The following is an 11,520-nucleotide window of genomic DNA, read 5'->3' on the forward strand; positions in this document are numbered from 1 at the left end:
GTTTGTAACTGTGTGGGCATTGTAAGTCTTTTGTTCACTGGGCATTTTGACAACACAGAAAACAAGGCCATTCTCAGTCGTCTGCTTTATCCCAACTCACTCATCTCACAAGTAGTGAACAGAGGCCGGCCACATCAGAAGCAGCAGTGATGGTCCTGTCTACCCTGCAGAGGGAGGAACACAAAGGAGTTATTACCAGACCTGATAGCCCCCCTTAAAGGGACACTGTGTGAGATTTTTAGTTGTTTATTTTCAGAATTCATGCTGCCCATTCATTAATGTTGCCTTTTTCATGAATACTTACCACCACCGTCAAATTCTAAGTATTCATTATGACTGGAAAAATTGCACTTTTCATACATGAAAACGGGGATCTTCTCCATGGTCCGCCATTTTGAATTTCCAAAAATGGCCATTTTTAGCTGCAAAAATGACTTTACTTGGACCAGTCTAGAAAATATTTGTTAATTACTTGGTAAAGGTTCATGTAAAGATCAAATTTGGCAATAGGCAGCCCAGTTTCAATGAGCAGCATAGTTGCAGTACCTTTTTTGACCATTTCCTGCACAGTGTCCCTTTAAAGTGATACTGTCCCATTTTTGGAAATAAGCTTATTTTACACCTCCCCTAGAGTTAAATAATAGGGTTTTATCGTTCTCCTATACTTTCAACAGTTCTCTGGGTATGGCAGTGCAAATTTTAACTCCAAGCTAGCAGTTAACATTGAGTCCAGTTAGCCACCAGCTGGTCTCATAGGACTCAATGTTAATGTTAGCATGGAGGTAAAATTTGCACTGCAATACTCAGGGAACGATTGAAAGTACAGCAGAGAGGTAAAGCTCAATTATTTAACTCAAGGGGAGGTGTAATATGAGCTTATTTCTAAAAATGGGACAGTATCACTTTAAGATGAAGACCAATCCAATAACAGCTCAGGGCACCAACATGTGGCTCATTCCACAACAACAAACTACGGATGACGGGGTGTCTGGACTGGAGATGAAGAAGAGGTTAAAACCTCTATTGCCTTGTCTTTTCATAGGTCCTGTGATGGCGCTTACAGCAACCTCTGGACTAGAAGCTGTCAGGTGCTGTAAGGATTGACCAATCTCTATTATGGCTTTCAGGCCGACTAGAACTGAGCCGGTGTCGGTGCTCGCACCAGTTACGTTCGGCACTAAAGTGTTTGTCTGCGAACCGCCAGTGTTCATACCGGCCTCTGAACTTTTTCCGCACGTGACTGTGTTACCCGGATGAACCTGCTGACGACCACGCTGTCGTCACGGTTCGCAGAGAAAAACCTAGTATTTTGCGGTTCGCATCGCGAACCAATTTTCCGGTTCGCGAACGCAAATATCTGTGGCGTGAACATGACGGTCGGTTCGCGATTAGGTGCGGGAACGGGCTCCAGCACGGTTCTCAGTCGGCCTGAGTGCGCTATCTGTGTCACTTCCATTCATTCACTCACTGTGTGTGTGCTGTGTTGGCCTGTGTGTGCTGTATGCATGGCTGTCATATGTCCATGCCCCTGCACAAAACTCTTTCTCACATATGCAAAGACATTCATAATATTAATAATAGTAACAATACATCATTTTTATACCGTTTAGTGCGTTTTCTAGGTACTCAAAGCCGCTTTACAGGAAATAACCAAATAAACATCCAACATTCATGCTTTGTCTGTCCTGTAATGGGAAGATCACAGTAAGGGCCAAAACATACCAAGGCGGAACGGAACGGTCGCAGGACGTGGTCTTTCTGCTTAGTTTCGGCCGCCGTGTTTTTCTCTGCCTTTCACACTGACAGCGTCGGCGTGCGTGGCCAGTCCTGTTCAAAACCCTCCCACAGCCAAAGCTAGCATGCTACTTTGCCATTCATTTGAATGAGACACAGGCAGTCACCGGCGTGAAAAATACGCTCGAGTTCTATTTTCCAAATGCAGCGCGGCGCGGAGCCGGCTCCTGCGCCGCTGACGCTCGACTACCGCCGGTTGGTGTGTAAGGACAGATATGTTTCACTGTATTTTCACAGACGCCGGTAAAAAACGCGCCCGTTCCGCGGCGCTTTACCGCCCTGGTGTGTAAGACCCCTAACACAGGTCAGGTGCTGTGAGGACTGACCACTCACTATTTTCCACTCCAACTCATTCACTGACTTTCTATGTTAGTTTGGGGGTGTTGGGGGGGGGTCTTAGAACGCAAACTCGCCTAGGGCGCCAAATAAGCCAGAACCGGCCCTGTGTATGGGCGTTTTTCAACATACAACCCGGCTGTGCCGTGCTGTGCCATGCTGTGCCGTGACTGCCGTGAGTGCTGTGTGCAATGCTGTGTGTAGACAGCAAGCTGCAGCCCTGATGACTCATGGCAAAATGTGGTCAGTGCAGACACACACGCACACACACACACACACACACACACACACACACACACACACACACACACACACAGGGCCGCAGACAGCTTTTGCTGGGCCCAGGACAAAGTCATCTGAAAGGGTCCCCTAAGCAATACATAAAATGTAAATGGGACCCAATTCTGGGCCCCCTATTTCCCTGGGCCCGGGACAACATACCCCTTTGAACACCCCCCCCCCCCCTTGTCTACGGGCCTACACACACACACACACACACACACACACACACACACACACACACACACACACACACACACACAGAGAGAGAGAGAGAGAGAGAGAGAACTACCTACCTCCTTTCATTATGCTCATCATACCTGGCTGTTCATCTGCTTTCCTCTGACCACATCTCAGCAGCATGTGCAGGAGCAGGAGCCCTCGCTGTGTATGAAGAGGGCTCAGGGAAGACAACACAAAATGACAGAGTGGGAGCGACATGCCTGCAGAGCACAGAGCCAACACAGACAGCTCATACCAGGAAGGGGCCATACAAAGGAGAAGAAGAAAACATGTTCCAGAACAAAACATGTAATAAGAAAGAGGGAGGGAGAGAGAGAGAGAGAGAGAGAGAGAGAGAGAGAGAGAGAGAGAGAAGAGAGAGAGATATTGTCTGCCAACTGAAAAGAAATAGTGAAAAGGAAGACATGGACAGATGCAACTGCAACCTGAATGACATCAAAGTATTTGTCAGAATGGGTGTTTTTTGTACTCTGTGTGTGTGTGTGTGTGTGCGTGCGTGTGTGTGTGTGTGTGTGTGTGTGTGTGTGTGTGTGTGTGTGTGTGTGTGTGTGTGTGTGTGTGTGTGTGTGTGTGTGACTGCCTGTGTGCCTGCCTGTGTGCCTGCCTGCCGGCCTGCGTGAGTGCATGCGTGCATGCGTGTGTTTTTCCACTTTTGTCATTTACACTGCCAACCACCCACAGCTCCTTGCAAGAGAAGTTACATAACCCATATGAGAGGTAGAAATGACACCCGTGTGTGATAATCCGAGACACATACACATAACATTATCCTGTCACACAGAAGTCACCAAAAGGAGCAGCTGTTAGAGTTTTTAAAAATAAATAGAAATGCACTGTGAGAGGGCAGACCTCCGACAAGGAAGCTGTTTGATAGAACATTTGACTATGTTACACCGTATCTTTCTTCTTCCTTTTCATGGAGTTAGAAACTGGAATGTCAAAATTCGCCCTATCCCGCTATGGTGAAGATTGTTGTGATTTTTTAAAATTGTGATCCGGATCACCACCAAAATTGTATCACTTGTTCCTTTGTCATTTCCAACAAGTTCCAAGTTTCATCCACATCTGTTTGAAAACTTATTGAGTTATCCTGCTGACAGACAAGCAGACAAATCAATGTGACTGAAAACAACTTCCTTGGTGGAGGTAATTATTAGAGATGCACCGGATCCAAGATCCGGTTCCGGATCCGGCAGGATAATAGGGTTTTTCACAGGGTCCGGGTCCGGCAGGATCTTAAGCAGTGGATCCGATATCCGGTAGGATCCTAAAAATCAGGATCTGGTGCATCTCTTGCTTTCACGTAGCCTAGGCTTTTCAGTCAGTCTTTCACAACCCCAATCGCTGCATGGAGTGAAAGCCCTTTGGAAGTGACCGTTGCAGGCAGTGTGGCAGTAAGCCAATGAGGCCAAATAATAGTTTGAGCCAACATAATAAAAAGGGCCGTGTGCGAGTAGGCTACTGTATGTGTTTCAACCCTTTCGTAGGATCCGGTGTCCGGCAGGATCCTAAAAATCAGGATCCGTTGTATCTCTAGTTATTATCCATGCAAGGTTGACGAGACAGGACACAAGAGTTGTTCTGCTGGAACGCAAACCAACTCCCAATTTCACAACATAGCTTTACTGTAGTGTTGACAAGAAAGTGTGCTCTGGCCAACAAATCACACCTCTCTGCTTCCATTTCTGTTTCTCTTTTTTCCACCTTCTTCGCCCAGTGTAGCTCATTAACGTGAGTTACCTTAATTAAAAATCATTATGTTGCAGTCGAGGCTATAGATCATATTAAATGATCTGAGAAAACAGAAGGTAGATGTATGGAACGGAGGGAGAAACATCAAGGGATCTGAGTCCCATTTTGTCTTCCTCACATCCCCCCTTCCCTCCTCCATCTCTCCTCTCCTCCCTACCTCTCCACTTCCTCTTCTTTCTTTTTATGAGAGTGTAAGCAATCTACTTTTTCACATTCCAAGGCAAGGCAATCCATTTTATGGGAGCAGGTATCAGGGGTGTGTATTATTAATCATTGTACTACATCACCCCCCATACACAATCACACTTAGACACGCATGCACATGCACATGCACACTTTCTCTTCACGCCAAGGCATACACTGCAAAAAAGCCCTCTAAAAAAATAAGTAAAAAATATAGTGTTTTAGGTGAAAAATTGCTTATTTTGAGCAAAATAATCTGCCAGTGCAGCGAGCAAATTGGACTTGGTAAGAATTCTTAAAACAAGAAAATAAAATCTAAGCGGTAGGTATAGAAAAACACTTGAAACAAGTATAAAAATCTTATTTTTCTGTCGCTTGTTAAGATTTTTTTTCTTATTTTAAGCAATTTCTTCTCCTTTATTAGTCATTATTGCTTAGAATTAGATGTCCTCCAAGAAATTATTGCTCAAAACAAGCATACAATATGCTTAAAACAAGGCAAATTTACTTGTTTCCAGCTCATTTAAAGTCTTAAAACTAGTCTGATTTTCTTAGCTAGAATACTTATTTTCTCATGTAGAATTAATATCTTGTTTAGGTGTATGAGAAAAATATACTTGACAAGAACTTCAAAACATTTCTTTTATTAATATTTCATCAGCTGGACAAACATGCAGTCAAACGATAATAAAACACCAAAATCTAGACAATATAATCGTATGATTAAACAGAAATTAAACAGAAAACCTGAAATTATCAGTGTACTGTAACACATTAATTTATGTGGCCTGTTTCATCTTTTTCATGAATGCTTACAACCACCATCAAATTCTAAGTAATGTCATAATCGCTTGGGTCAGATATGCAGTCAGATATCTTAGGCCAAAAAGCATACTCTCATCAGAACAGTATGTGTCTATTTACTCACTTATTTACTTAGACATTCATGAAAAAGATGTTATTTGTGAATGGACATTTTAGAATTAACCAACTGCCCGCAGGAGCACTTTTGACTCTTTGATTCTTTCCCAAAGTGGGGGAGGAGAGGGAGAGAGAAATGCTTTTAATTATGATATCAATGTGTCCATGAAGTGCTACTGAGGCGTTATTACGCCTTTCATTATAGTGCTCATCTTTTAATCTGCATAGCAAATGTTTAGAAAAAAGCCCCTCAATGATACTCAATGCCATGCTGACAAAAGACAAAAAAGGATAAAAAAAATCATCAGCTCAGATCAGAGAACAGCACACAAAAGTATTAATAGAAATGCGATGGATTGTCCTTTTATACAATGGCTTAGAACCTGAGATTGCCAGTGTCCAACATATTTACTGTAGTTTATAGTGATTGGACCTTTTGGGCATATTTTCCAAATTCACCAGAACATATATTTCAGTTCATCTGGATACTTAAAATTGTAAATCCAAATCCACAGAGTTGAGATTGAGGGTATATACCGGTAACCGAGTCCAAACAGCATCACACATGCACAAGAGATGCTCCGAGTTCACTGTACAGCTCCATGCCTTGTATCACAGTCTCTGGCATGGGATGTTCCTTGCAAACCTATACGTAGATGTGCAGTCTGCCTTTGGATCACTTCGCCACTCCAGTCCTGATGATGGAAAAAGAAAATGCAGAAAGCTTAACACTGTGCACACACTTTTTATGTAGCTTTAATGGCACTAAATGTAAAAATGCTGATATCTAGTGAATGACAACCATGGCCACTAACATTTAATAGTGTGCTTGTCAGTGATATGCAGGTGCCATTTATCACATGCTCTCTTTATTGGGGTGCAGATCGTTCGTGAACACCATAATCAGAACTGTTCAAAATTCAGAGTCAGTGAACCTAGAGGTGGGCCATGCATCTCCCACACCTAATGTCTGACCTTCTAATACCTAATACCCAACTTCATTAGATTGTTTGCAACTCAAACACAATGTTTCCATTAGCTGCTGGAGCCATGAGTTATCCTACCTTCCTTCTGGCAACGCCTCCCTTCTCCTTGACAACCTCCAAGATGCTTCCTCAAGTATCTGTCAGGCACAGGAACTCTGCATTAACCTGTCAAAGACACATTACAAGAAAATTACATGGTTGTCAGGCCCAGTTGTGTTGTGCTTCCTGTCTGTCCTGTGACTTGTCACTATGTCTTTCTATCTCTGGTCAAGCCACAAAGACATCCTACAGGACAGACATACAACAACACTTAAATACTATCTGTTATGACATAATGTACCACCACACTTACTTCACTCAATGTCAGCAACGCAGGCCATGCGGTGTAGACTGCCAGCTTATCTTAGACAAGCCTTTTGCACCTATGACAAAACACATAATTAGACTGCTGGAGTTGATGTTACAGAAATTACAAGATAAGATGAGGGCTAACATCACAATGGCATTGACTGACTTCTTGTAAAACCTAAGTTGAGACCAGGGGTCAAGGAGAGTAGAGTAGCCTCAACCAAATATAATCTGCCATATCAAATACATCGTCACCACTTTTTAGACCTGGGAACATTGTCACCATTTAAGAATATTGGTAAATAACGTGACTACAGCCACTTAAGACAGCGTGAAATTAAAGTTAATTAAAATATTTTTCATATCCATATTTCATACAATACAAAATAACTGTTGACACCATGCCAACATGAAAATGACAGCTAATTGGCTAAAAAAAAATGTTATCCTCATTTTGCTTTGGTGTAAGTAAAGTGTTCAAGCAGAGGGTAAAGTGTAAAACAATTGAACATGGACAGAAATCCTACCTTTTACAATGACTGTCTTCAAAGTCACATCTTCCACTAGCACAGGGGGTAACCATCTGTCAAGTTGAAAAACAGAGGTGAACCTTTTCTCACAATATCGGCAAACATGGCTTTTCAAAGGTGATATTCAGGACTGGCCAATAGTGACGCCCATTACAAAAAATATAATACATATTTTGAGTAACATGTGGGGCATTACAGGGCAATAGCAAGCTAGAGAGCAATAGCTAGCTGCTAAGCTAAACAGCAGCAGGTGTTAAATTGTGTTTAAAATAATTATGCTGGTAAATTACACTTCAGACTGGATAAACCTTAAGGTTATTTTTTTTTACTCCTAAAGATGTTGCACAAGATAAGCTAATGTTTAAGAGTGGATATTTGAATGCAAGACAAACAGCTTGTCAGATCACACAGCATGATCTAACAATATTCGTATCAGTTAACTTTCCATACAGACAAAAACGCCAAAAACATCACAATAGCGTAGTATACTTCACAAATGACTGTAATAGTGTCTTAATACAAGCATATTGCCAAAGATGACAAGGATTGAAACGGATTGTGAAACTTACCCGGCTGAAAACGATTGCCTCAATTTCAAAGCAGGAGACCAACTGACGAACAGGAAGTGACGTAATTCCATTTCCGGTTTTACCCTTTGGTGATTTTTTTTGTTTTTGTTTGTTATCCCACCTGAATTACAGCATGAATTTCACATATATAGTTTTGATTTATGTAAAATATTTCTGTATCAATAAGGTAACAACTTGGTGCCAGCAGGAAGAAGATAAATACCGTCAATGAAAATGTGTTTCGACAATAGGCGATTCATTTCTTACTGCCACCTACTGTTCTGGAGTGTGATGTGCATGTCAGTTAATATTATGAGCTTTTTTCAAGTGCATAGGCCTACATTATTTGTTTAGATTATTTGTTTAAAAGTTAATACGCGGACAGTTCAAATGGTGTTTATATGATTTCAATGAATCATTTTTCCATTTTACAACAATATTCCTTAAATTGTTTGTATACATATTTCTTAATATTTACCAGGACCCAGAAACATTTTTTGAGTGTGCCTTAAATGAACACAAAAAAACCTGTTGCCCTTACTGTTGCAGTTGTGCAAAAGGAAATAAAACGTGCATTGAAGCACTTTATTTTGTCAAATCATATTGATCTAGATGTTATAACTTCAGGTAGGCTATAGGCCTAGGTTTGCATATTAATAGGCCTATACAAGACATGTCCAATTAGTGTAACGATGGAATCTAATGATAGATAATAAACTAAAAATGTCATCTGGACAGATGCTGATATTTCTGAAGATATTCACTTTTGTTTTTATCAGCAGCAAGGACCATGCTATACATCTTATCATAGAATTAAGTGAAATAACTCACAACCTTTTTTGCTCTGATGACGGAAACTTTACAAAAACTGAGACAGAGCAGCATCTTTAAAAAGCAGCATCCTGAACAACAACGTGCCCCCTAAACAACATTAACATGCAACATTTACCTTCACACTGGGTACCATGATGAGACACGTGTGCATGAGGTTAGAGTCAAAACATTCTTTTTTATTCTAAATTTCTAAATTAAATTAGGCCTATAAAATGTCTGCAAATGTCTTGTAAATCAAAGCAAAATGGCCCTGCCGTGGGCAACTGGTAGGGCACTCGTCTGCCGTGTGGCCGACCCGGGTTCGATTCCCGGTCCGGGTCATTTGCCGACCCCTTCCCATCTCTCTACCCATTCGCCTCCTGTCCACCTCTCAAACTGTCCTGTCATCAATAAAGTTGTAAAAAAGACCAAAAACAATCTTTAAAAAATAAAATAAATACAATCATAGCAAAATTGACGAAAGTAGCCTACCCATCAAACAAACAGTATATTTGCTCATGAAAAAGAATTGGGCCACACATCAGCGGTATCAAGGCGTCAGAGGCATATGTCAGTTCAAAGATTAGATTTTTTGAATATCATCTCTGAAATGGATGTTTCTTGGTAACAATTAGGAAAGACAATAATCACAGAAATGGGACTCCCTATTTTTTTTTAATATATTTTATTGATTCATCTACAGTATATTTTGCGGTGAATTTCAAGTGTTTGACACATTGAGATGGGATACAGATGGGATACAATCATGAAATTGCTATGCCAAATGCTGCACAGACAACAGAAATGTCAAAGCTATGAATCTTGAATGGAAATCTCAATGGCCCTATTCATTTTTATGCAATCACAGTTGATTAGCTAGAATATCTTAGTGAGATCGAGGCAGTTCTTAAAACAGGTTCATTTGGATTGTCTTATTGTCTTGAAACAAGTAAAAATGTACTCACAGTCTAATTGTTAATGCGACTCTGTCAGTATGTGTTCTATTTTAAGAAAAAAGCTGCTCAGAACCAGTTTTATTATCTAGGTAGGATAAAAAAGATGAATTTTCTTGAAACAAGTAAAATAATCTTAACAATAGTCAGTCTTACCAAGAAAATACATTCAAAAACAAGTGGAATGAGACCAAAATGCTGAATTCAAGTATATTACACTTGTGCAGATTTTCGTTTTTTGCAGTGTACAGGGCATTTCCCCGGTGGACTGTTGATGACTTTCTTCCCGGTCCTTCCCTCAGTGTTGTGGTATCAGTCCTCATGCCGCCACAGCTGACCTCTTCGAGTCAGATTTAGACATTCAGTTTGGCTCCTGTGGTCAAAATAGCTTGTAATAGATGACTCAAAATGTTGTCACAGGCGTCATTGTCTCTGTCAATTTCTGATAGACGGGTCTTGCCTGAAAATGTCCGGCCTGCTTTTTTGCCCCTGGCCAGCCCTGTCTTACAACCCACCTTCCCTTTAGCGCATAGTCTTGTAAAGCATTCCCCCCGCACACATCTGTCAGCTGAACCTGAACCTTGTAACAGGAGCTTTGACACGAGAGAGAGAGAGAGAGAGAGAGAGAGAGAGAGAGAGAGAGAGAGAGAGAGAGAGAGAGAGAGAGAGAAATTTGGTGGGGTGGATGGTCTCGTCAGGGAGGTAATGTCTGGTGGGGGAGAGAGAGAGAGAGAGAGAGAGAGAGAGAGAGAGAGAGAGAGAGAAATTTGGTGGGGTGGATGGTCTCGTCAGGGAGGTAATGTCTGGTGGGGGAGAGAGAGAGAGAGAGAGAGAGAGAGAGAGAGAGAGAGAGAGAGAGAGAGAGAGAGAGAGACCAATGACTAAAAAGAGAAAAACAACAACACAAAAACATTCCCGTTGGACTGGAAGACTCACATGTCATGTTAGCAAGAAGCTAACCGTTTCACTCTTTTTTTGTGAACCCTTTGACATTTATATCTGGAAAAAATAATTGAAAAAGGAAACCAATAATGACTTTGATTGTGGCGGTTGTTTTGCCTTTTCCGTACCAGGGGGGCAGTCAGTCTGAGCCCCTATCTCCTTTTTTAAAGGCCATGTAAACACAGTAATTGCATGCAAATCACAGCGTTTGTGTTGTCAAATAAAAATGATATTCCCTCCTGCTGGGGATGCCCCACGAGGCAAACATCTACAGTGAGCTGGACTGGGGGAGAACTAGCCAAGGGCCCGGGCACTTTTGGATCAAAGGGGTCCCCTCATAATTAGTGGCGCAGAACTGACTCACTGGTGGGTGGGCCCCACACCCTGTTGGGCCCTTATTTTTAACATTTTTGAAAATAAAGAGCCCACAAGGGTGCGGGGTCCACTGGGGAATGCCTGCTATGCTGGATGGCCAGTCCAACCCTGATCTAAAGACATCCCCCCCACCAGGAACTGAAGACAATTTTTTTTAAATTAGAGATGCCTCACTTTCACTTCATACATTTAATTGGAAGGACGAATCATTAGCCTATCTATTTCCCAAGGCCATGCTTTTGCTTCAAAAACTTCAAAGTGTCCTTTTGCTGTCACAGGAAGAAATTGGCTTTATACGTACATGACATGAAGGTAGGGCTGCACGATTATGGAAAAAATCAAAATCACGATTATTTTGGTCAAAATCATAATCACGATTATTAATCACGATTATTGATTTTTGCAGATTTTTTTTGAAAATTATAACAAGATGAAATATAACCAAGAATGAATTACATACGGGATGAGCAAAATAAAATGAATTGTAATAATTATG

General features: G+C 41.4%; 1 long non-coding RNA gene across 1 annotated transcript; it reads right to left on the minus strand.

Moving 5' to 3' along the window:
• Positions 1-5,399: 5,399 nt before the first annotated feature.
• Positions 5,400-8,162, minus strand: LOC134467490 (uncharacterized). The gene is made up of 5 exons (XR_010038576.1): positions 7,942-8,162; positions 7,370-7,425; positions 6,847-6,916; positions 6,573-6,659; positions 5,400-6,203 (listed from the first exon to the last, which is right to left on the minus strand). It is a non-coding gene; the product is annotated as an uncharacterized LOC134467490 (long non-coding RNA).
• Between the last annotated feature and the right edge of the window lie 3,358 nt (positions 8,163-11,520).

Source organism: Engraulis encrasicolus, chromosome 17, assembly GCF_034702125.1.
Source record: "Engraulis encrasicolus isolate BLACKSEA-1 chromosome 17, IST_EnEncr_1.0, whole genome shotgun sequence".
In the NCBI taxonomy this organism is placed as follows: Eukaryota; Metazoa; Chordata; class Actinopteri; order Clupeiformes; family Engraulidae; genus Engraulis; species Engraulis encrasicolus.